The sequence below is a fragment of the Megascapheus bottae genome, chromosome 7, assembly GCF_031878675.1.
Source record: "Megascapheus bottae isolate mThoBot1 chromosome 7, mThoBot2.hap1, whole genome shotgun sequence".
Taxonomy (NCBI): Eukaryota; Metazoa; Chordata; class Mammalia; order Rodentia; family Geomyidae; genus Megascapheus; species Megascapheus bottae.
Window position 1 is genome coordinate 32,228,711 of NC_143515.1, and position 26,629 is coordinate 32,255,339.

Consider the following 26,629-nt stretch of genomic DNA (forward strand, 5'->3'; position numbering starts at 1 on the left):
TTCACTGGCTAGGCCCCAGGATAGCCTTTGTCCCCAGGATAACCATGAGCTCTTGGCTCTAATGTGGTAGATTTCTCTCATATCATGCATTTGCCTTTTCTTCTTCTCATCTTAGATAACTGCATTGTGTGTGTGTGTGTGTGTGTGTGTGTGTGTGTGTGTGTGTGTGCCAATACTGGGGGTAGAATTGAGGGCCAGTGTGTTTCACTTATCTTTTTCACTCAGTGCTACTGTAAACTTCCCTTTCCACTCTATGCTGCTCAAATTACAATGAGCTTATGACTTATTTGTCTGCCATTGCTGCCTTAGAGTCTCAGTATTCATCTCTCAGTCTCTTGATTGGCTAGGATTACAAGGAAGAGCCATGACCACCTGGCTTCAAAGTGTGTGGGTCCCCTGCTTCACCTGCCCCCTAAAGCTCAACATTTTTCACAGTACCCTAGAGCCTTTTACTGTACTTTTTCTTGCCACTCCTAGAGCTTGATCTCAGCACCTGATCACTGCCCTTGGGCTTCTTTTGCTCAAGGCTAGCATTCTAACAGTTGAGCCACTGGGTGATTCCTGGCTTTTTCAGTGTATGTGGTAACAAGGAATTGAACTCAGGGCTTCATGCATGCTAGGCAAGCACTCTACCACTTGCTCATGCTCCAGGCGCTGTTTTCTCCCATTTTTGAAAAGTATTTTCTAAGTAGTATTTAGAACCCAACCTTAGAAATTAAGTCTTATAACACGGCTCCATGATTCTTCTAAAAGACAAAATGACCTTTCCTTTTTTCTTCCTACTCTTGGACTCTGTTGGTTCTGATGTCTTTAATCCTCCCATGCACAATTCAAGTGCAACTTTTCTCCACCCTCAATCCAATTTCTTCTTTCAAGTTTAACTTTTGAGTCCAAACTCTATCCAAAATGAAGCCAAACTTTGCAATATCATAAAACTCAAATGGGTTCTTTATTAGTCATATATTAAATTTCATTACATTTAATCGTTCAGGTTTATTAAGTTTTGGATATATTGTAGTAATATTATTCTACCAACATCTATGCATTTATATCAATATACTATATGCCTATATAAATGTTCATATTTATCTTTGTATATATATACATATATATTTTTATATATATATGGGAAAACATGTGGTACCCACAATCGCAGCAACTCTTACACTGTGTAGCCATAGTAGTGAGACACTTCCATATCTCTTTGCCTCTGAACAAAAAACTGCAGTTTCCCCAAAGCAGTGTATTGGGCAGCATTCTCACGCTCTTGCTGGGCCCGCCTTTTCATGGCTTCACGCTCTGGCCTTTGCTCCTTGGTGATGGGATTTGATACTACAGGGCCAGGAATATCGGGTTTCCTCCATGGAATTGGTTGGCGGCTGAAATCTTGGAGTAGGTACTGGTTATGAGGCTTAGGCGGTGAACGGAACTCGTTCCCAGCAGTGGAAACAGGCTTGTGCTGGACAGAAGCGCTGGATGAGGTTGAGTGGGGTTCAGGCCTAGCAACAGCAGACTGAGATACACTAGGCTGGGGAGCATTGGCCGATCCCTGTGTGTATGTATTGGTTACACTTGGCTGAGATGCTTTGGTGGAACCTCTGAGACTCGTGTTGGCAGAAGCTGGTTGAGACAGGCTGACTGCGGTAGGTTGAGCCATGGTAGGATGAGGCCGTGCAGGGTATGGTACAGTGGGCCTCCTGGAGGCCAGAGACTGTGGCCTGTGAGGAACGGGTCGAGCCTGAGGCTTCTCTGGGGTTAGAAAAGGCAAAGGAACCAACTTGACCTTGCCAAGGGGAGGCAGCTCATCCTGGGATGGGGATGGACACTGGCTTTCACTCCTTTCCCTTTTCTTGACTTGAATGTTTCTAGGGCCTTTACCCTCATGTGGAATATCCAGCCATGATTTCATAGCAGATTCTCGTTTGCTGCTTGCAGTTTTCTTCTCATTCTTCTTTCCTAGGGCATGAAAAACCTGCACTGACTCCCACATCTGCACGCCTAGGTTGGTTCGAGGTCTTTTGAAGGTCTCTTGGCTAAGCTCAGGGTGGCTTCTCTTGTGCTTCATCTTGGGAATGCTTGCCTTCTCTTCTGCTTTCAGTTTGTTCCCTGACTGCTTGGTTTCTTCACATTTCTTGGGATTGCTTCCCCTGTTCCTTTCGGGCTCATTCTGCCCATGGCTCTTTGTTTTGCTCACCCTGCTGGATGCAGGCTTTGGGGTCTGGGCTGTGTTCAGGGAAGCCTTGTCACTGGCTGGGGTGCTACACTCAGTTTCCTCTTCCTTCAGCAGGCCCTGTGGCTGCAGCTGCTGGCCTTTGGCCTCGGGAGTTCCATCCACACTTTCCAAGGCGTCGTGCTTGTTCTTGGACACTTGATCAGTGGAATACTTGGTGACCACAGAGTTTTCCTGCAGCAGAATCTTATTGATGGTGTCTGTATCTTTGATGTGGGTTATAGTAGAAATATTGGATTGCTGAAAATCTGTGAAGGAGGTGAAAATCTGGTTAAAATGAATGTCTTGACCATCACAGTGATATCTGTTAGCTACCCACTGTCACATTCCATTCCATTTGTCTCAAGACTCAGAGTATCCAAATTGGCCTTGTTCCATGTAGACTTCTCTCTTGGCCCTAAGGTTAATGTCGACCTGCAGCTGCTAAATGTCAGGTGGAGCATCCTGACTTTCTGTTAGTTTCTCAAAGGCAACCAGAGGCTTTCAAACCTTGCTTTCAATTTCATCCTAACGCGTATTCTCTGTGTCTGGATTTGCTGGAGGCAAGACCAAGGTACTAGGAATGTTTACTACTGGATTGATATTGGAATGTCTCCAAAGTCAGGTGACACATGTTTCTCTCAAGGACTTCAACATTTATGCTTGTAGGACTTGGGTTGTCTGCAGTTTGTGACTGGCAAAATTTATGATTCTAGAAAGTTGTGATTCTAGAAAAGTGTATGCATTGCCAGGGAAGTTTCTACTGATGTAAAGAAATCACAGCAGAAATCAGTCCCTGGTAAGTAACATGCTCCATTTATGCACCAATGATTTAAGGGCATTGTCATCACTGAGCAAGGTGTTTCTAGCAACTAGTTTTAAGCACCATGGACAGGATCGTGAGTTGGAAGATCGTGATAGCTACTCTATGTAAAACTTGTGCTAATTCATTTTCATTATTTCTTTTCCCTTTTCCTCTATAGAATTGTTGTCAGTGAAATAAAAATGAAAGAAGTTTTAAAAGTAGGAAATGATTTGGACATCATGTATGGGTCAGAAGTAAAGTAGTTCCTTACTGTGTTCTTGACTCTGGGTTCAAACAACAAAAAACCCAGCTTTATAAAGTGTCATCTATTTATATAGTTGTCGATTATTGCCAGTGTCCTGTAAGTAAAATAGGTGTTGATTCTCACCCTGATCTGAGAGAACGGCAAGTGAGGGGCAGTCAGGGAGGGGAGGACAGGTTTAGCATGTTTTGAGTGCATTTCTGAGAGTTGAGTGTGTGTGCATGTGCATGTGTGTGTGAGGGAGAGACGGGGAGAATAGAGAGCTAGAGAATGTGATCATGCACTGGATGCTTCTGGGACTTGAACTCAGCCATTTTTCTTTTGCTGCTTGACTTTTTCTTAGGCCTGATGTATTCTCGCTTTTTTTAGGCATCTATTGTCTGCATTTGGGAACTGACAATGAGATGTTGAAAACACTTTGCAGGCTGACTTTGAAATTTGTTCCTCAGCTCTCAGGCTCCTGATTAGCTAGGCCACAGGCATGATTCAGTGGTGCTCAGCTCCAGGGTGGAATTCCTGCCCATGAAATATGCAAAATATATATTCTCACCTGCTTCCTTTGGGCAGGTTCTCTGCACACAGTAAAGCAAGTTTATCTGCTATTATCAAAACTAATGTTTGACATATTTTCCAATGAAAGCAAAGAACTCGAACAAGAAGGGGATTAATTAGGGAGAATGGATTGTGAGGACAATGTAGACCATGGCCTCACTGAGTGTGCTTTGGGTGGCATCTAAGAGCAGCACAGCCATATTTCCTCACTTATGTATTTACTTAATTATCCAGTGCAATTAGTGGCAGCACTGAGGTTTGAAGCCGTCAGTGCTCCACCACTGGAGCCATACCCTTGGCCCTCTGCCTCATGGCAGAAATTGGAGGTCTCCTTGTGAGTGTGGTGGGTGAGACTGAGGATTTAGACTATATTTGTGGAGTAGTGGAGACTCTATGCAGATGCAGGTCAGCCCCTCCTTTTTGTGCTGCTAATCCTGTTCCTTTCTGTTGTCTGTGCTTACCTTGAACATTGGTTTCTGGGTGGTGTTGAGCAGACACAGAGTAGTAGATTCCAGAAGTGGAGACTGGTGGTGGGACATTTGTGGGCTGAACCTCTTGGAGCATCATCACAATTTCTGGCTGAGGAGCAAAGACCCTGCTCCCTGTATAGGACACAGAGCCATATGATTGCAGGCAGGGACCAGGTTCTCCAGATAATAGAGGGCCCACTGTGCTTTGGTTATAGTAGTAAATTTGGTTGTTTCGTTGGCAGGGAAGTAACAAGCTACTACTCTCTTGTTGTGCAACTTGAGATAACGTCCCCTGAACCAGGCTGGCAGACAGCGATGGATACAGAGGGACTATGGCATTTGCATCCGCATATCGAGATGTCATAGTCATTGAAGGGACTGCTGTGCCCTGGTCAATGAGAGTCAATGTGAAGTCTCCCAGTGCAGAGGACTTTTTATTGTGTCCTGTGTACTCCCATTCAAAAGCACTGGCACAGGAGGAGGCTGCAGTGGAGATGTGGTTCTGGCCAGTAACCCCTGACAGCATGGGTGTGCTGGAATGTTGGCAAAGACCCGTGAGTGGCTGCAAAGAGGTGCCAGAGGTTGATGGCAGTGGCCATGCTGAAGTGAAGGCTGGGGTGGAGACTGTGGAGATGTTGCAGCTGTTGTCTGTTAGAGAAGTGGCATCGTTCTCCACAGGAAGAGGAAGCTGTAGTGAGTTTGCAGCTCCAAGTAAAGATGGATGCTGGAAATTGTCTGCAAGAAGCAAGGGGTGGTTAAAAAATGGATAAGGTTGCGCAACTCTCACTGTTTTGGAGGAACAGCATATTGGAAGCTGGCTGTGACTGACTGGGAATGCTCTCATTCCAATAGCCACCCACATTCTTCTGATGAACTTTGCAAAGAGGTTCAACAGGAGACACCAAGTGGTTCCTGTGCTGTTTCCTAGGCAGAAGCAGGCTTCTCCTTCTTGTCCTGACTTTCCCTGAGTCACTCCTAACTGTGTCCTAGCATGTGAGCCTTTGAATCTCAGGTATCCTCAGTGTACTTGTTAGATCACCCATTCAAGAGCAGGAAACCTAGGGGCAGAGGCCAGCCTGATTGGCTCAAATACTTCTTTTGAATTACTATGAGCACCGTGTTCCAAAGGGTGAGCAGGTGAAGAATGCCCAGAAATCAGGAGAACTTGAACTTCCTATAAGCCAGTGGATGTTGGTCTTGAGAAAATAGTTTGCATTTTTCTTGTTATTGTGTAACCTTATAGAAATCTCTGGCCATTTTTAGTGCTTACTTAAAACACAGACCAGAAGATAAGTAAAGAATACAATGACCACCTCAGAGTCCCCAATATACTTTTTGTAGGAAACCTGAAACCCTCTGCTGGGTTGGGTGGCTCACTCCGGTAATCCTAGCTACTCAGGAGGCTGAGATCTGAGGATTAAGGTTCAAAATCAGCTGGAGCACAAAAAGACCTGAGACTCTTATTTCCAATTAAGCTCCAGAAAACGGGAACTGGGACTTGGCTCTAGGGTAGGATGGTAGCTCTGAGCTGAAGAGCTGAGGGATTCTCCCAGGCCCTTGTCAAAACCCATGACCCACACAAAAGAAGAAAAGGAAGGGGCCAGGAGTTTGGCCTAGTGGTTGAAGTGCTTGCCTAGCATGCATGAAGACCCGGGTTCGATTCCTTGGTACCACATACACAGAAAAAAGCTAGAAGTGGTGTTGAGGCTCAAGTGGTAGAGCTCTAGCCTTGAGAAAGTCCAAGGACAGTGCTCAGGCCCTGAGCTCAAGCCCAGGACTGGCAAAAAAAAAAGAAGACTGAGACGTTCTGAACTTCAAGTCACTCATCAATGATATATTATACATGCTGAAAACAATGATATCAGTAATAATATTGAATAATGAATGTAAGTGACATATTATACATGACTGATATGGAACAAAATAGAAAGACATTAAAGCTAATTTGGATGTATGTCAAATATTCATTATAGTACACTTACCAATAAATAAAGTGATCTTATTACATATGCAATGTTGTGAAAACAAACATTTTCTCATCTATTTCAGACAAAAACCATCACAGGATTAGAAAGTGGTTTTGAATTATATGTGTGTGTGTGTGCGTGTGCATGTGTGTGTGTGTGTGTGTGTGTGTGTGTGTGTGTGTGTGTGTGTGTGCGCGTTTTGTATTCTGGGAGTTGAACTGAAGTTGGTATAGGTGTAATGTGTGTGGAAGCAGAAAAATGCATTAAATGTAAATATTCAAGCAGTCACGCTTTGTTTTTGCTAGTCCTGTTCTTGAGCTCAGGGCCTGAGCACTGTCCTTGGACTTTCTCAAGGCCAGAGCTCTACTACTAGAGCCTCAGCACCACTTCTATCTTTTTTCTATGTGTGTGATACCAAGGAATTGATCCTGCATCTTCATGCATGCTAGGCAAGCACTCTACCACTAGGCCAAACTCCCAGCCCCCATGCTGTTTTTAAATACAGATTTTATTCTTATACTTCTGCATGTGAAATGTTTGAAATTATACTTTCAAGATAAAATTCTGGAAAGGACTATTTGGGACAATAGGGCCTAATATGTTCTATGTAACTGTTGTATCATGTTTACAAGGTGAAAGTTTTCAGAGCTCAGAGGCTCAGAATTTCTATTTTCTGGTCTTTCTCAGCTTGTGGAAGCTGTTGAATTTCCTTAGCGAAAGCTTTCTTTCTCCACTTAAAGGCATACCACTCCAATCTGTTCTTATATCGCTCATCTCTCATTCTTCTCCCTGGATTGACAATAGTGAATCTTCCTTTTCATGAACATGGATAACTCTTCATTTATTCGACTGCTCCTTTGATTTTCTCACCAAAGCTTGGTAATTTTCAGCATGTACATCTTACACCTATCTTTTGTAATTATTCTAAGTATCTCATAATTTTGGTAGTATAAATGGCACTCTCAATTCAATTTCCAGTTGCTTTTTGAGAATGATTAATCATTGTCTTCTGACCCTATATCCTGGACGTTAGGTAACTTGTTTTTTTTTTTTTTACATCAGCCCTCTTGCCATATACATGGTCATAATTGACATAGATCAATATTTTTGAATGTGCAGGAGACCTAGTATCCCTAGCACATGGGATAGTGTGGTTAGACAATCACTTTTTTTTTTTGCCTGTCCTGGGCTTGAGCTCAGGGCCTCGGCACTGTCCTTGGACTTTCTCAAGGCTAGAGCTCTACCACTTGAGCCTCAGGACCACTTCTGACTTTGTTGTTTTTTTTTTCCAATGTATGTGGTACCAAAGAATCGAACCTGGCTTTTTCGTGCATGCGAGGCAAACACTCTACCAGTAGGCCAAACTCCTAGTCCCAGACAATCACTTTTGTCAGGACATTAATACCAGATTGGACAATATAGCACAAATGTAGAAAAGAAAAAATCAGAACAAAGAAAGACAAACCAAAATGAATTCTCTAAATATCATACCTCAATGTAAAGATATTAATTGTTCTAGCTGGGTATTTAAATCAACTTAGTATAAATAGCAGCATCAAAAAATCTTTAAAAACGGTTTTAAATGGGAATTAATGCACCATCTATCTGGCAAATATCATGTAAACCTTATATAACAGTAAAAAAATATATATATATATATATAAACGTTTGAAAACCAATCTGAGAAAAATATTGATACAAATGTAAAATAAACACTTAGAATTCTATCATTATCATCATTATTTACAGCTTTTAGTTGAAACCTGCTTCTGATACAAATTAGAATACTTTATTAAAAAATGCATGTTCAGCTCTCATGATTCAAGGCTGTAATCCTAACTACTGGAGCTTGAGGTTTGAAAATTATTATTTCAAGCCAGTCCTTCCCATAAAGTCTGTAGGACTCTTATTAACGGTTAAATATCAAAACCTGGAATTGGAGACCTGATGAGTTGTAGAGCTCTACCTATAAGCTAAAAAGCTCAGAGACAGTGTCAAGCTTGGAGTTTAAATCTTGGTATTCATACAAGCACACACACACACACACACACACACACACACACACACACACGTCCATGAAGTCTAAATATAAGAATGAAAAGTAATGTTGAAATATATTACAGAACCTTCTGTGTAATCCCTCTCAAGAAATATTCCTTAAAATAATTTGGAATACATATCTAAAATGTTTACATTGGAAACTGTCAAGGCTCAGTAGCTCCCTTCTCTAATCCTATTTGGGAAACAGTCTGCTGGACAGTGGTTTGAGATCCATCTAGGCTGGTTACTGAACACCTCATCTCAATCAAATAAGCCCTCTGTTAGTAGATCATGACTGTGGCCCAAGGTACAAGAGAGTCCTTCCTAGGTGGTAGGATCATGGTTCAAGGTTTGCCTGACCTAAAATTTCATATCTTCAAAAAAAACCTAGCTAAAACAAAGAAAGCTAAAGGAGTGGCTGGCACCTGTGCCGGCCCTAAGTTAGTCAGGTTGACAAAAGGCTCGTTCAAAGCATCATCTGTATTCAGAGTCAACGAGAAAAAAAAAAAAACAACACATAACAAACCTAAAGCAGGAACCAGCTAAAAGTGACATCTCAGAAACTGCTTTTAATGATTCTCTGTTTTAACCTTAGTTGGCTTTTGGTCCATCAATGTGGCTAACACTAACTTCATTTTGCCTGGCTCTGGTTAGATTGCCCTCGGTTTTCTGTGTGTGGATTTAAAAATGTTTGATCCTCTTCAACATTCTATTGAAACCACCGCTGTTTTCTTGAGAATGTCTCCATGCTCTTCATGTCTTTGGCTCTGTCTTATTTCTCATCACCTTCTTCATCTTTTCTTCACCTCTAGTTCCTGGTGAACCTTTCCTTCTAGATCATCTGCCTCGTTCTAGTCCCGTCATCCCCTCTCTCTTCCTGTTTTTCTCTGCACCTTGTCTGAGCAGAAATATGGAAACACACTATGCTTAAATTTACTACATTTGATATAAACGTAACTATATAGACATCAAAACCTATGACTCTAGAGACATAATGCTTTATTTCATAAATTAATATGTTTCTATGACATACAATCCCTTAGCCTAGTTTTGATTAAGTTCTAAATACTAAGTCCCAGTGATTGTAAATAGAGATTCCCTCCTGGAACACTTGTTGGTTAAACTTGTCATTTAAAATATGATGTAAAAATCAATGTTAATAAATTCTCCAATTAAAAAAATTTTACTACATTTGAAATACCAAAGTGGAACTAATTTTTAGAGGATACTGTTACAAATGAAGTATCTTGGTATAGGGATTTCAACACGACTAGGTTTCCTTCTCCATTAGTTTGTTTAAAATTGACTCTCTGAAGAAATCTGTAGCTTCATTCTCCATTCATAAATGTCATTAAAAATACAGTGCTGGAGGCCCGGGAGTGTGGCCTAATAGTAGAGTGCTTGCCTAGCATGCATGAAGACCTGGGATCGATTCCTCGGTACCCCACATACATAGCAAAAATCTGGAAGAGGTGCTGAGGCTCAAGTGGTAGACTGCTAGCCTTGAGAAAGTCCAAGGACAGTGCTCAAGCCCTGAGCTCAAGCCCAAGACGGGCAAAAAAAATACAGTGCTGGAAAACAAAGCTATCACAAGATAAACAATTCATTTTCTTCATGTTGCAGACAAAGCAACAGATTTTTGTCAGAAAGTAAATCATGTGGCTAAGTCATATATACCTAGTAAACATCACAGCCCAACATTTCTAATTCAATACTTGAAGCTGTTTTGATTCCACTATCAAATTTAGGGAGCAGGGGAGTCTAATGAAAACTCTAAATCCCTTTTTCTTCTTACCTGACATACTGAGACAATGGGTAATATCAACTGGAGAAACAAGGGATGAAGAATGACACTAGAGGATGTGTGCGTAGCTGAAGCTAAAGAGCAAGAGTGTGTCCAGTACGGAGCTCACTGGACACTGGTCACTAGCGATGATCCAAATATACGCCTGGACGATGCCATGGAAACCCCAAGATTCTACCAAGTAGTGATAGGTTCAGTGGGAGAATGATGTCATTACTCAGGCAGTTGAAAGGCCTGGAGTAGCCAATCACAAGATAAGAATCTGAACCAGAAGCTGGGTTTGGGTAGAGAATGGCAGGAGAGCTCTAGTAGCTCTTTAATGCTTGATCTTTGGTGACTTGAGGTCCTGCAAGACAGACAGGAAATCCCCTTTCGTCTACGTTCTTATATTGAGGACATCACCTCAGTGTTTCTCACCAATGTTCATTAATAGTTATTTTTAATTTGCTTATTTTGCTTTCTATATTATATGACAATTCCATATTGCATATATAGTTCACATGTTTGAGGGATAAGGAAAGGGACTTTGAGATTGAAAACTTCATTGTTCTGAAACCGTTTAGTTGAGCCATTTGAATTTTCAAATAGTAGAAGCAGAATGAAAGAGCTTTTACCTGGTTGAAGAGTAGTGTTGATGATACCTTGTAGAGGATGATGTCATCTAAGGCACTTGCTTTCTAGTTTCTTGCCCCTGAAATCCTTATTCTGGGTTGTTCTAGCCATGTTGGACTTGGATCCCTCTTTATATTTCTCTTGTTCACTTAGGAACTGGTTCTTGGAAAACCTATTAGGTTTTGCATTCTTTTTTATTTCATTTTAAAACTTAATTTACTTTATTCTTATTGTAGTGGTGGTATACAGAGGTATTGCAATTGCACAAGTCAGGTAATAAGTATATTTCCATTTATACAGTATCTTCCGTTCCCTCATGCTCTCCCAGTCCCTCTTGTCTCTATCCACAAGTTATGTAGCTCACTTTCGTTGGTGTCCAGTGGGCTCCACTGCTCTGTTTTTGTCATTTTACCCTTGAGTTCTGTACACCTCCCAAACCCTTCTGAAGAGGTATACTTGAATACACCATACATAAGGTAAAGAAGACAGATCATCAAAAATTAAAAACTAAACAAAAGAAAGGGGGAAAAAGGATGTTTCTTCCCTCCACCTTTTGGAGTTCATTTCTGAATTTTATATGAATAAAAAGAGGCACATGGGCTTTGCATTTTTGTTTCTCTCCTAATGGTGCCCTCTTTTGTTCTCAATGTTTGTGATTATCTAGAATCCTTTCTAATTTATATCCCAATGCATTTTAGATCTCATTTTTGCACATCCAAAAGAATATGCACGATTTGTGTCTCTGAGTTTGGCTTAGCTCACCTAACATGATTTGTTCTAGTTCTATTTCCTTGCAGATGATATTACTTTATTCTTCCTAATGGCTGTGTAAAATTCCATTGTGTATAGGTACCACATAGTTTGGATCCACTCATCTATTGTGGGGCATCTGAGTTGCTCTATATCTTGCCTATTATGAATAGCGAAGCAATAAAAACGGTCTGTGTTTAGTTTTTTTGAGAAACCTCATACTGCTGTTCAGAGAGGTTGTACTCCTTTACATTCCCACCAATATGTAGAAGAGTTACTTTCCCCCCAAGATTTCCAACAATATTTGCAGTTCAAATTCACAATGTTGGACAATCTGACAGGGGTGAGATGGAATTTCAGAGTTGTTTTAATTTGCGTTTCCTTTATGGCCAGGGTTGATGAGCATTTCCTCAAGTGTATCTTTGCCATTCTCACCTCTTCTGAGAAATCTCTACTTAGCTCCCTTGCCCATTAAGTGATTGCTTTATAAGGTTTGGTAGGGGTTGGTTTCTTAAGCTCTTTGCGTATATTGGATATGAGGACTTTGATATATGGCTTGAAAAGGAAGATCTTTTCCCAGCAATCCTTTTTTTTTTTTTTGCCAGTTCTTTCGCTTGAACTCAGGGTCTGGGCACCATCCATGGGCTTCTTTTGCTTAAAGCTAGCACTCTATCACTTGAGCCACAGCACCCCTTTTGGCTATTTCTGTTTATATGGTACTGAGGAATCCAACTCAGGGTTTCATGCATGTGTGGCAAGCACTGTACCACTAAGCCACATTCCAGTCTACTTGTAGTTTTTGAATGGCTGATTGGAGATAAGAATCTCACAAGGACTTTTTTTTTGGCCAGTCCTGGGGCTTGAAGTCAGGGCCTGAGCTTTCTCAAGGCTAGAGCTCTACCACTTGAGCCACAGCACCAGTTCTGTCTTTTCTACATATGTGGTACCGAGGAATCAAACCCAGGTCTTCGTGCATGCTAGGCAAGCACTCTACCATAGGCCAAACTCCAGGCCCCACCCAGCAATTCTTTTTTTAATTTTTTATTGTAATTAATAAAAATTTTACATGATATTTGCCAGATAGAAGTTGCATTAATTCACATACATTGATACCCTTTCACATGTCTTGGTACCCATTACCCTCCTCCCCACCCCCCACCCGTGTGGTTTCCCCCCCCGACCAATTGTTTTATAGTTTATTTTTTTTTCTGGATTCTGTGCCTTGAGCTTTTTTGATCAAGGCTGTGCTCTATTGCTTAAGCCATAGTACCACTTCTGGCTCGTGGCTTAACTGTACATAAGAGTCTTGTCACAGACTTTCTTAACTGGGATGGCTTTGAACTGTGGTCTTCCTGAGTAGCTATGATTACAGGCATGAGCCCCTAGTACACCACGAGTTGTGCATTCTCATACTCATAGATGTCAACTCCTAGAGATACAGGTCTCTTTTTTGCATAGCCCTGATACTTTGAAAAGTAGTCTCTGCCCATTAGAAGCAAATACTAAAGAAATGGAATACACAGAGGAAGGCAGACTTCTGTCTGACTTAAAAGGCTTTTATTGTAAAGATGATATACATAGGGGGTACAGTTACTTAAGTCAGGTAACGAGTACATTTCCTTTTGAACAATGTTACCGCCTCCCTCATTCTCCCCCGGGTTTGCCTTCTCCCCACTTGAAGTTATATCGTTCATTTCCAACATAGTGTCTAGTCCGTGTCACTGCTAAATTGGCTTACCCTTTATCTCACCATTTCTGTGCTTCTTCCAGTGATAGCCAGACCAGTCCCCACAATTTGTGTCAGAAGAAAAGGAATGAATATGGAGTCCAAGATAAAAAGGATGTCATTCTAGTTGAAATTAACTGGTTTTACTTAACATGAAACTATCAAGCATATTCTGGAGCAAGGCTCCTATTGCAAACTCTACATAGTAATCTATTGGTTTGTGTACTCTGAGAAACATTGCACAGAAAACCAACTAGCGTTACCTTTCTACAATTGTGATGATTATTTCTATGTCAAGATGACTTTACTCCTTCCTAGGTAAATCAGTACTGTCCATGGTAATAACTGGCTCAACCTCATGAGGCTTGCCCTCACGAGCCTACATCTCCAGCCCAGCTTCTGTGATATTCCCCAAGTCTCTGCATGTTTTCTGTATTGGGTAGACAGCATATGAGTAGGCCATCTGTTCAGATTGTTAGCAGAGTCCACAGCTACTGTAGAGGCATATACACAAGACACATTTATTATAGAAACAATCTTTGTTTTCATTCTTGTGTATATTTTTTATTCTCTTTAAATAGTTGTACAAAGGCAGTATCAACCATCCATTTCCCATCAAGAGCTCCAGAAATCAAACCAATGGCTTAGTGATTGTCTGTTTTAAGAAGATGGAGTCATAGGATGTTCATTTGGGATGTTCATGTGCGACATGAGGTGTGGGACATCACAGACCAGCATTCCACATTTTGTCTTGAAAGTAGCGAAAGAGCCAGGTGCTGGTGGCTCATGTCTGTAATCCTAGCTACTGAAGAGGCTGAGATCAGAGGATCACAGTTTCAAAGAAGCCTGGGTACCGTAGTCGAGGAGACTGTTATCTCCAATTCAACACCAGAAAACTGGAATGGCACTGTGGCTCAGAGACAATGCCCAAGGCCTGAGTTCAAACCCCTCGATCAAAAAAAAAAAATCAAATAGCAAATTCCCATTGGGTATGATCCAACTAAGGCTGTGCTGTATTGATGAAATCTACTCTCTTAGATACTATAGTTACAATACCTGGTCATGTGAGACATTCCACCAATGCTGGTTTAAAGGATGGGGGATCCATGAGTGATGGTATTTATTTATTTATTTATTTATGAGCCAGTCCTGTAGACTGAGCTCAGGGCCTTAGCACTGTCTTTGGGCTTTCTCAAGGCTGAAGCTCTAGCACTTGAGCCACAGCACCACTTCTCCCGTTTTCTATGTATGTGGTACCAAGGAATCAAACCCGGGTCTTTGTGCTTGCTAGGGAAGCACTCTACTGCTAGGGCAAACTCCAGACCTGGTCCATGAGCATTTTTGTTCATGATCAGACCTCTACTGAAACTGCAACTCTCATTTGTGATTAACTAGAGATAAGAGCCCAAGGGGCTTTCATGCCCAAGCTGATTTCCAACCCCAATCCTCTGATCTCAGCTTCCTGACTTGCAAGAGTTAGAAGCAGAAATCTTTTCATTTGGTTGGCGGGAAAGATTTGTTAATAATTTAATGTGAAGTATAAATGTGCTCAATTGTAAGTTGCAAACCAATATGATATTAGGGATTTCTTTTCACTTTCATGTTTATTGAAGTTTTAGAATCAGGGAAGTTTTTCATAATTGTCAATGTTTGTTGTAACATTGCCACCTTGACAATGTCAAAGGTACTGATCAGTTTCTTTTGTGCCGTTATATATACATTTGTTCATTTCTTTTCATCTCTCTTTTTTTTTTCTTTGCCAGTCCTCGACTTGATTTCAGGGCCTGAGCGCTGTCCTTGGACTTTCTCAAGGCTAGAGCTCTACCACTTGAGCCTCAGCACCACTTCCACCTTTTTTCATGTATGTGGTACCGAGGAATCGAACCTGGGTCTTTGTGCATGCTGGGCAAGCACTCTACCACTAGGCCAAACTCCTGGTCCTCTTTTCATCTCTTTTTTTTGAAATTTAAAAATTTTTACTGTTAGGGTGATTTACAGAGGGGTTACAATCAGATAAATCAGTTAATGAGTACATTGCCTTTTAAACAGGATTATCTGCTCCCTCATTATCTCCCAGTTTTTCCCCTTTCCTCTTCCCTGCCCCTGCCAGGTTATATAGTTCATTTCCAACAGTGGCTAGTGAGTCTCACTGCTGATGGTTTAGCCTTTGTCCCTCTGCTTTCCCTTCTCCTCCCCAAATCAAATGAACGTATATAAAGACAAAGGGTACATACATTTAAAAAATAGTGACAAAAGAGAATATACCAAGGAGAAAAAAGAAAGAAAAAAAGAAAGAATTGCAAACAGTACAATAAAAAATCTCTTGATTCCATTTCTTAGAGTTCATTTTGATCCTAGAGAACGTTCTATGATCATACGTACATAGCTATTGAGCCCTTGTGATCCTCTCCTAAGAACAGCTTCCGGTCCATTATATGATGAGTTGTCTCTGTCCCAGTGTAGTCAGGTGGCCTGTGGGCTCCATCCCTGATGTTTACGTTCCTCCTATAGGTACTTGGATAGCTCCAGGGCTCAGACACGACCACCACTGCAGCCACTGCTGTTGTGACTGCTGGCACAATCACTGTATGTGGATACCGAATTCTGTCTTCTTATGCAAGCAGTTTATAATTTTCTTCTTTGGTATAAATCTCTGTATAAACAATAGCTACGTTGGAGTGACTGTCTAGATGTGAAAAGCTTGATGGGACCCTCAAGTTCTGCTTCCTCAGGGGACTTAGTTGGGTCAGTTATCCATCTGCCATCTTCTCCAAAATTCAACGTTTTAAAATCAATTTATTCAATTGTAACGTCTTTGTGAAAATGACTAGTAGGAAAAATGATACACATTCACGTGTGTAAAAGTAGGGAGGTACTGGTGAACCATTCTAATAATCCTCAGGAAGCTGGGACCCGAGGATAATGGTAGAAGTAGATATGGATCAAGTGACTGTGCATTGGCCTCAAGTATGAGTAAAAAACAATGCAATATAGACTACATTTGGTTTCATTCTGAAAATGTACTATTGTGCCTCTGACTAGTGTACGTCTAAATGGTGTGATGAATTATATTTCAGGAAAGTTTTTTGTTTTATTGTGTGGGTCCTGTGGTTTGAACTCAGGGTCTGAGCACTCCCTCTGAGCTTTTTTGGCTTAAAGCCAGGTCTCAACCATATCAGCCAGAGCTCTTCTTTTGGCTTTTTGATGGTAAATTAGAAATAAGTGTCACACAAAATTATGTCACAGGAATGATCATTCCTGCATAGGCTGTCTTTGAAGAGCAATCCTCAGTCCGCAGCCTCTGCGCTAGCTAGGAATACAGGCACGAGCCAAGGGCTCAAGAAATGGTTTTCAGCAAAATTTAGTAAGCTTCCTACAATGATCCTCCACCCTGTGTCCTTCTACTCGGTTCTCCTTTCCTGTCCTCTCAGTCGCCATCGCCCACTCCCCATCCAGCTGTGCCTCTTGTGGCCTCTGAAGTGGAACACAGGGCCCTGCAGCTTGACTGCAGTGACTCATTGCTGTGCCTGTGCAAATGCCTGTCTCCCTGGGGTTCTCCTGGAATAGACACTAGGAGCAGATTTTGCTTGTGCTGGTCCTTTGCGGCGAGTGGTGTGGGAACCAGCAAGGCAAGAAGGAGCAGTACAGGACCCATTTAGTGTTTTGTCTACTTCACATATTTGATCTTGTCCACCCATTAACTCCAGATCCTCAGTTGGGAAATTTAGGTTGGAAATCTGGTGCACTTGCATTCTCTGAGGAATTCAGACACTCAGGCCTCCATTGGAGGCCTCGACCTTTGAATTTAATGTGATCCCAGGCCACAGCTGAACCTCACAAATCAAGTGGACCAGTGATACTAGCCCTGTGTGTTTAGTGATTAATTGAAGTATTATAGCACATCTTGCTGCCCTGAATAATTAAATGGGTACTGAATAAATAAATAAATGATCCTAAATGATGAGGCCATTCTCAGGGTGGACTTTATGCTACTTTGCTTCACTGGCTAGGCCCCAGGATAGCCTTTGTCCCCAGGATAACCATGAGCTCTTGGCTCTAATGTGGTAGATTTCTCTCATATCATGCATTTGCCTTTTCTTCTTCTCATCTTGGATAACTGCATCGTGTGTGTGTGTGTGTGTGTGTGTGTGTGTGTGTGTGTGCCAATACTGGGGGTAGAATTGAGGGCCAGTGTGTTTCACTTATCTTTTTCACTCAGTGCTACTGTAAACTTCCCTTTCCACTCTATGCTGCTCAAATTACAATGAGCTTATGACTTATTTGTCTGCCATTGCTGCCTTAGAGTCTCAGTATTCATCTCTCAGTCTCTTGATTGGCTAGGATTACAAGGAAGAGCCATGACCACCTGGCTTCAAAGTGTGTGGGTCCCCTGCTTCACCTGCCCCCTAAAGCTCAACATTTTTCACAGTACCCTAGAGCCTTTTACTGTACTTTTTCTTGCCACTCCTAGAGCTTGATCTCAGCACCTGATCACTGCCCTTGGGCTTCTTTTGCTCAAGGCTAGCATTCTAACAGTTGAGCCACTGGGTGATTCCTGGCTTTTTCAGTGTATGTGGTAACAAGGAATTGAACTCAGGGCTTCATGCATGCTAGGCAAGCACTCTACCACTTGCTCATGCTCCAGGCGCTGTTTTCTCCCATTTTTGAAAAGTATTTTCTAAGTAGTATTTAGAACCCAACCTTAGAAATTAAGTCTTATAACACGGCTCCATGATTCTTCTAAAAGACAAAATGACCTTTCCTTTTTTCTTCCTACTCTTGGACTCTGTTGGTTCTGATGTCTTTAATCCTCCCATGCACAATTCAAGTGCAACTTTTCTCCACCCTCAATCCAATTTCTTCTTTCAAGTTTAACTTTTGAGTCCAAACTCTATCCAAAATGAAGCCAAACTTTGCAATATCATAAAACTCAAATGGGTTCTTTATTAGTCATATATTAAATTTCATTACATTTAATCGTTCAGGTTTATTAAGTTTTGGATATATTGTAGTAATATTATTCTACCAACATCTATGCATTTATATCAATATACTATATGCCTATATAAATGTTCATATTTATCTTTGTATATATATACATATATATTTTTATATATATATGGGAAAACATGTGGTACCCACAATCGCAGCAACTCTTACACTGTGTAGCCATAGTAGTGAGACACTTCCATATCTCTTTGCCTCTGAACAAAAAACTGCAGTTTCCCCAAAGCAGTGTATTGGGCAGCATTCTCACGCTCTTGCTGGGCCCGCCTTTTCATGGCTTCACGCTCTGGCCTTTGCTCCTTGGTGATGGGATTTGATACTACAGGGCCAGGAATATCGGGTTTCCTCCATGGAATTGGTTGGCGGCTGAAATCTTGGAGTAGGTACTGGTTATGAGGCTTAGGCGGTGAACGGAACTCGTTCCCAGCAGTGGAAACAGGCTTGTGCTGGACAGAAGCGCTGGATGAGGTTGAGTGGGGTTCAGGCCTAGCAACAGCAGACTGAGATACACTAGGCTGGGGAGCATTGGCCGATCCCTGTGTGTATGTATTGGTTACACTTGGCTGAGATGCTTTGGTGGAACCTCTGAGACTCGTGTTGGCAGAAGCTGGTTGAGACAGGCTGACTGCGGTAGGTTGAGCCATGGTAGGATGAGGCCGTGCAGGGTATGGTACAGTGGGCCTCCTGGAGGCCAGAGACTGTGGCCTGTGAGGAACGGGTCGAGCCTGAGGCTTCTCTGGGGTTAGAAAAGGCAAAGGAACCAACTTGACCTTGCCAAGGGGAGGCAGCTCATCCTGGGATGGGGATGGACACTGGCTTTCACTCCTTTCCCTTTTCTTGACTTGAATGTTTCTAGGGCCTTTACCCTCATGTGGAATATCCAGCCATGATTTCATAGCAGATTCTCGTTTGCTGCTTGCAGTTTTCTTCTCATTCTTCTTTCCTAGGGCATGAAAAACCTGCACTGACTCCCACATCTGCACGCCTAGGTTGGTTCGAGGTCTTTTGAAGGTCTCTTGGCTAAGCTCAGGGTGGCTTCTCTTGTGCTTCATCTTGGGAATGCTTGCCTTCTCTTCTGCTTTCAGTTTGTTCCCTGACTGCTTGGTTTCTTCACATTTCTTGGGATTGCTTCCCCTGTTCCTTTCGGGCTCATTCTGCCCATGGCTCTTTGTTTTGCTCACCCTGCTGGATGCAGGCTTTGGGGTCTGGGCTGTGTTCAGGGAAGCCTTGTCACTGGCTGGGGTGCTACACTCAGTTTCCTCTTCCTTCAGCAGGCCCTGTGGCTGCAGCTGCTGGCCTTTGGCCTCGGGAGTTCCATCCACACTTTCCAAGGCGTCGTGCTTATTCTTGGACACTTGATCAGTGGAATACTTGGTGACCACAGAGTTTTCCTGCAGCAGAATCTCATTGATGGTGTCTGTATCTTTGATGTGGGTTATAGTAGAAATATTGGATTGCTGAAAATCTGTGAAGGAGGTGAAAATCTGGTTAAAATGAATGTCTTGACCATCACAGTGATATCTGTTAGCTTCCCACTGTCACATTCCATTCCATTTGTCTCAAGACTCAGAGTATCCAAATTGGCCTTGTTCCATGTAGACTTCTCTCTTGGCCCTAAGGTTAATGTCGACCTGCAGCTGCTAAATGTCAGGTGGAGCATCCTGACTTTCTATTAGTTTCTCAAAGGCAACCAGAGGCTTTCAAACCTTGCTTTCAATTTCATCCTAATGCTTATTCTCTGTGTCTGGATTTGCTGGAGGCAAGACCAAGGTACTAGGAATGTTTACTACTGGATTGATATTGGAATGTCTCCAAAGTCAGGTGACACATGTTTCTCTCAAGGACTTCAACATTTATGCTTGTAGGACTTGGGTTGTCTGCAGTTTGTGACTGGCAAAATTTATGATTCTAGAAAGTTGTGATTCTAGAAAAGTGTATGCATTGCCAGGGAAGTTTCTACTGATGTAAAGAAATCACAGCAGAAATCAGTCCCTGGTAAGTAAGATGCTCCATTTATGCACCAATGATTTAAGGGCATTGTCATCACTGAGCAAGGTGTTTCTAGCAACTAGTTTTAAGCACCATGGACAGGATCGTGAGTTGGAAGATCGTGATAGCTACTCTATGTAAAACTTGTGCTAATTCATTTTCATTATTTCTTTTCCCTTTTCCTCTATAGAATTGTTGTCAGTGAAATAAAAATGAAAGAAGTTTTAAAAGTAGGAAATGATTTGGACATCATGTATGGGTCAGAAGTAAAGTAGGTCCTTACTGTGTTCTTGACTCTGGGTTCAAACAACAAAAAACCCAGCTTTATAAAGTGTCATCTATTTATATAGTTGTCGATTATTGCCAGTGTCCTGTAAGTAAAATAGGTGTTGATTCTCACCCTGATCTGAGAGAACGGCAAGTGAGGGGCAGTCAGGGAGGGGAGGACAGGTTTAGCATGTTTTGAGTGCATTTCTGAGAGTTGAGTGTGTGTGCATGTGCATGTGTGTGTGAGGGAGAGACGGGGAGAATAGAGAGCTAGAGAATGTGATCATGCACTGGATGCTTCTGGGACTTGAACTCAGCCTTTTTTCTTTTGTTGCTTGACTTTTTCTTAGGCCTGATGTATTCTCGCTTTTTTTTAGGCATCTATTGTCTGCATTTGGGAACTGACAATGAGATGTTGAAAACACTTTGCAGGCTGACTTTGAAATTTGTTCCTCAGCTCTCAGGCTCCTGATTAGCTAGGCCACAGGCATGATTCAGTGGTGCTCAGCTCCAGGGTGGAATTCCTGCCCATGAAATATGCAAAATATATATTCTCACCTGCTTCCTTTGGGCAGGTTCTCTGCACACAGTAAAGCAAGTTTATCTGCTATTATCAAAACTAATGTTTGACATATTTGCCAATGAAAGCAAAGAACTCGAACAAGAAGGGGATTAATTAGGGAGAATGGATTGTGAGGACAATGTAGACCATGGCCTCACTGAGTGTGCTTTGGGTGGCATCTAAGAGCAGCACAGCCATATTTCCTCACTTATGTATTTACTTAATTATCCAGTGCAATTAGTGGCAGCACTGAGGTTTGAAGCAGTCAGTGCTCCACCACTGGAGCCATACCCTTGGCCCTCTGCCTCATGGCAGAAATTGGAGGTCTCCTTGTGAGTGTGGTGGGTGAGACTGAGGATTTAGACTATATTTGTGGAGTAGTGGAGACTCTATGCAGATGCAGGTCAGCCCCTCCTTTTTGTGCTGCTAATCCTGTTCCTTTCTGTTGTCTGTGCTTACCTTGAACATTGGTTTCTGGGTGGTGTTGAGCAGACACAGAGTAGTAGATTCCAGAAGTGGAGACTGGTGGTGGGACATTTGCGGGCTGAACCTCTTGGAGCATCATCACGATTTCTGGCTGAGGAGCAAAGACCCTGCTCCCTGTATAGGACACAGAGCCATATGATTGCAGGCAGGGACCAGGTTCTCCAGATAATAGAGGGCCCACTGTGCTTTGGTTATAGTAGTAAATTTGGTTGTTTCGTTGGCAGGGAAGTAACAAGCTACTACTCTCTTGTTGTGCAACGTGAGATAACGTCCCCTGAACCAGGCTGGCAGACAGCGATGGATACAGAGGGACTATGGCATTTGCATCCGCATATCGAGATGTCATAGTCATTGAAGGGACTGCTGTGCCCTGGTCAATGAGAGTCAATGTGAAGTCTCCCAGTGCAGAGGACTTTTTATTGTGTCCCGTGTACTCCCATTCAAAAGCACTGGCACAGGAGGAGGCTGCAGTGGAGATGTGGTTCTGGCCAGTAACCCCTGACAGCATGGGTGTGCTGGAATGTTGGCAAAGACCCGTGAGTGGCTGCAAAGAGGTGCCAGAGGTTGATGGCAGTGGCCATGCTGAAGTGAAGGCTGGGGTGGAGACTGTGGAGATGTTGCAGCTGTTGCCTGTTAGAGAAGTGGCATCGTTCTCCACAGGAAGAGGAAGCTGTAGTGAGTTTGCAGCTCCAAGTAAAGATGGATGCTGGAAATTGTCTGCAAGAAGCAAGGGGTGGTTAAAAAATGGATAAGGTTGCCCAACTCTCACTGTTTTGGAGGAACAGCATATTGGAAGCTGGCTGTGACTGACTGGGAATGCTCTCATTCCAATAGCCACCCACATTCTTCTGATGAACTTGGCAAAGAGGTTCAACAGGAGACACCAAGTGGTTCCTGTGCTGTTTCCTAGGCAGAAGCAGGCTTCTCCTTCTTGTCCTGACTTTCCCTGAGTCACTCCTAACTGTGTCCTAGCATGTGAGCCTTTTGAATCTCAGGTATCCTCAGTGTACTTGTTAGATCACCCATTCAAGAGCAGGAAACCTAGGGGCAGAGGCCAGCCTGATTGGCTCAAATACTTCTTTTGAATTACTATGAGCACCGTGTTCCAAAGGGTGAGCAGGTGAAGAATGCCCAGAAATCAGGAGAACTTGAACTTCCTATAAGCCAGTGGATGTTGGTCTTGAGAAAATAGTTTGCATTTTTCTTGTTATTGTGTAACCTTATAGAAATCTCTGGCCATTTTTAGTGCTTACTTAAAACACAGACCAGAAGATAAGTAAAGAATACAATGACCACCTCAGAGTTCCCAATATACTTTTTGTAGGAAACCTGAAACCCTCTGCTGGGTTGGGTGGCTCACTCCGGTAATCCTAGCTACTCAGGAGGCTGAGATCTGAGGATTAAGGTTCAAAATCAGCTGGAGCACAAAAAGACCTGAGACTCTTATTTCCAATTAAGCTCCAGAAAACGGGAACTGGGACTTGGCTCTAGGGTAGGATGGTAGCTCTGAGCTGAAGAGCTGAGGGATTCTCCCAGGCCCTTGTCAAAAACCATGACCCACACAAAAGAAGAAAAGGAAGGGGCCAGGAGTTTGGCCTAGTGGTTGAAGTGCTTGCCTAGCATGCATGAAGACCCGGGTTCGATTCCTTGGTACCACATACACAGAAAAAAGCTAGAAGTGGTGTTGAGGCTCAAGTGGTAGAGCTCTAGCCTTGAGAAAGTCCAAGGACAGTGCTCAGGCCCTGAGCTCAAGCCCAGGACTGGCAAAAAAAAAAGAAGACTGAGACGTTCTGAACTTCAAGTCACTCATCAATGATATATTATACATGCTGAAAACAATGATATCAGTAATAATATTGAATAATGAATGTAAGTGACATATTATACATGACTGATATGGAACAAAATAGAAAGACATTAAAGCTAATTTGGATGTATGTCAAATATTCATTATAGTATACTTACCAATAAATAAAGTGATCTTATTACATATGCAATGTTGTGAAAACAAACATTTTCTCATCTATTTCAGACAAAAACCATCACAGGATTAGAAAGTGGTTTTGAATTATATGTGTGTGTGTGTGTGCGCGTGTGTGTGTGTGTGTGCGTGTGCATGTGTGTGTGTGTGTGTGCACGCGTTTTGTATTCTGGGAGTTGAACTGAAGTTGGTATAGGTGTAATGTGTGTGGAAGCAGAAAAATGCATTAAATGTAAATATTCAAGCAGTCATGCTTTGTTTTTGCTAGTCCTGTTCTTGAGCTCAGGGCCTGAGCACTGTCCTTGGACTTTCTCAAGGCCAGAGCTCTACTACTAGAGCCTCAGCACCACTTCTAGCTTTTTTCTATGTGTGTGATACCAAGGAATTGATCCTGCATCTTCATGCATGCTAGGCAAGCACTCTACCACTAGGCCAAACTCCCAGCCCCCATGCTGTTTTTAAATACAGATTTTATTCTTATACTTCTGCATGTGAAATGTTTGAAATTATACTTTCAACATAAAATTCTGGAAAGGACTATTTTGGACAATAGGGCCTAATATGTGCTATGTAACTGTTGTATCATGTTTACAAGGTGAAAGTTTTCAGAGCTCAGAGGCTCAGAATTTCTATTTTCTGGTCTTTCTCAGCTTGTGGAAGCTGTTGAATTTCCTTAGCGAAAGCTTTCTTTCTCCACTTAAAGGCATACCACTCCAATCTGTTCTTATATCGCTCATCTCTCATTCTTCTCCCTGGATTGACAATAGTGAATCTTCCTTTTCATGAACATGGATAACTCTTCATTTATTCGACTGCTCCTTTGATTTTCTCACCAAAGCTTGGTAATTTTCAGCATGTACATCTTACACATATCTTTTGTAATTATTCTAAGTATCTCATAATTTTGGTAGTATAAATGGCACTCTCAATTCAATTTCCAGTTGCTTTTTGAGAATGATTAATCATTGTCTTCTGACCCTATATCCTGGAAGTTAGGTAACTTGTTTTTTTTTTTTACATCATCCCTCATGTTATATACATGGTCATAATTGACATAGATCAATATTTTTGAATGTGCAGGAGACCTAGTATCCCTAGCACATGGGATAGTGTGGTTAGACAATCACTTTTTTTTTTTTTGCCTGTCCTGGGCTTGAGCTCAGGGCCTCAGCACTGTCCTTGGACTTTCTCAAGGTTATAGCTCTACCACTTGAGCCTCAGGACCACTTCTGACTTTGTTGTTTTTTTTCCAATGTATGTGGTACCAAAGAATCGAACCTGGCTTTTTCGTGCATGCGAGGCAAACACTCTACCAGTAGGCCAAACTCCTAGTCCCAGACAATCACTTTTGTCAGGACATTAATACCAGATTGGACAATATAGCACAAATGTAGAAAAGAAAAAATCAGAACAAAGAAAGACAAACCAAAATGATTTCTCTAAATATCATACCTCAATGTAAAGATATTAATTGTTCTAGCTGGGTATTTAAATCAACTTAGTATAAATAGCAGCATCAAAAAATCTTTAAAAACCGTTTGAAATGGGAATTAATGCACCATCTATCTGGCAAATATCATGTAACCCTTATATAACAGTAAAAATATATATATATATATATATAAACGTTTGAAAACCAATCTGAGAAAAATATTGATACAAATGTAAAATAAACACTTAGAATTCTATCATTATCATCATTATTTACAGCTTTTAGTTGAAACCTGCTTCTGATACAAATTAGAATACTTTATTAAAAAATGCATGTTCAGCTCTCATGACTCAAGGCTGTAATCCTAACTACTGGAGCTTGAGGTTTGAAAATTATTATTTCAAGCCAGTCCTTCCCATAAAGTCTGTAGGACTCTTATTAACGGTTAAATATCAAAACCTGGAATTGGAGACCTGATGAGTTGTAGAGCTCTACCTATAAGCTAAAAAGCTCAGAGACAGTGTCAAGCTTGGAGTTTAAATCTTGGTATTCATACAAACACACACACACACACACACACACACACACACACACACACACTTCCATGAAGTCTAAATATAAGAATGAAAAGTAATGTTGAAATATATTACAGAACCTTCTGTGTAATCCCTTTCAAGAAATATTCCTTAAAATAATTTGGAATACATATCTAAAATGTTTACATTGGAAACTGTCAAGGCTCAGTAGCTCCCTTCTCTAATCCTATTTGGGAAACAGTCTGCTGGACAGTGGTTTGAGATCCATCTAGGCTGGTTACTGAACACCTCATCTCAATCAAATAAGCCCTCTGTTAGTAGATCATGACTGTGGCCCAAGGTACAAGAGAGTCCTTCCTAGGTGGTAGGATCATGGTTCAAGGTTTGCCTGACCTAAAATTTCATATCTTCAAAAAAAACCTAGCTAAAACAAAGAAAGCTAAAGGAGTGGCTGGCACCTGTGCCGGCCCTAAGTTAGTCAGGTTGACAAAAGGCTCGTTCAAAGCATCATCTGTATTCACAGTCAAGGAGAAAAAAAAAAAAACAACACATAACAAACCTAAAGCAGGAACCAGCTAAAAGTGACATCTCAGAAACTGCTTTTAATGATTCTCTGTTTTAACCTTAGTTGGCTTTTGGTCCATCAATGTGGCTAACACTAACTTCATTTTGCCTGGCTCTGGTTAGATTGCCCTCGGTTTTCTGTGTGTGGATTTAAAAATGTTTGATCCTCTTCAACATTCTATTGAAACCACCGCTGTTTTCTTGAGAATGTCTCCATGCTCTTCATGTCTTTGGCTCTGTGTTATTTCTCATCACCTTCTTCATCTTTTCTTCACCTCTAGTTCCTGGTGAACCTTTCCTTCTAGATCATCTGCCTCGTTCTAGTCCCGTCATCCCCCCTCTCTTCCTGTTTTTCTCTTTACCTTGTCTGAGCAGAAATATGGAAACACACACTATGCTTAAATTTACTACATTTGATATAAACGTAACTATATAGACATCAAAACCTATGACTCTAGAGACATAATGCTTTATTTCATAAATTAATATGTTTCTATGACATACAATCCCTTAGCCTAGTTTTGATTAAGTTCTAAATACTAAGTCCCAGTGATTGTAAATAGAGATTCCCTCCTGGAACACTTGTTGGTTAAACTTGTCATTTAAAA

At 41.7% G+C, this 26,629-nt stretch overlaps 1 long non-coding RNA gene and 1 pseudogene across 1 annotated transcript in view; one reads left to right on the top strand and one right to left on the bottom strand.

Annotated features, from left to right (window-relative positions):
- The window catches only part of LOC150060537 (uncharacterized), a 491,819-nt gene that overhangs the window by 125,423 nt on the left and 339,767 nt on the right, over positions 1 to 26,629 (top strand). The gene's annotated exons all lie outside the window — the stretch shown is intronic.
- Positions 1,163 to 16,635, bottom strand: LOC150060542 (uncharacterized protein C2orf78 pseudogene; annotated as a pseudogene).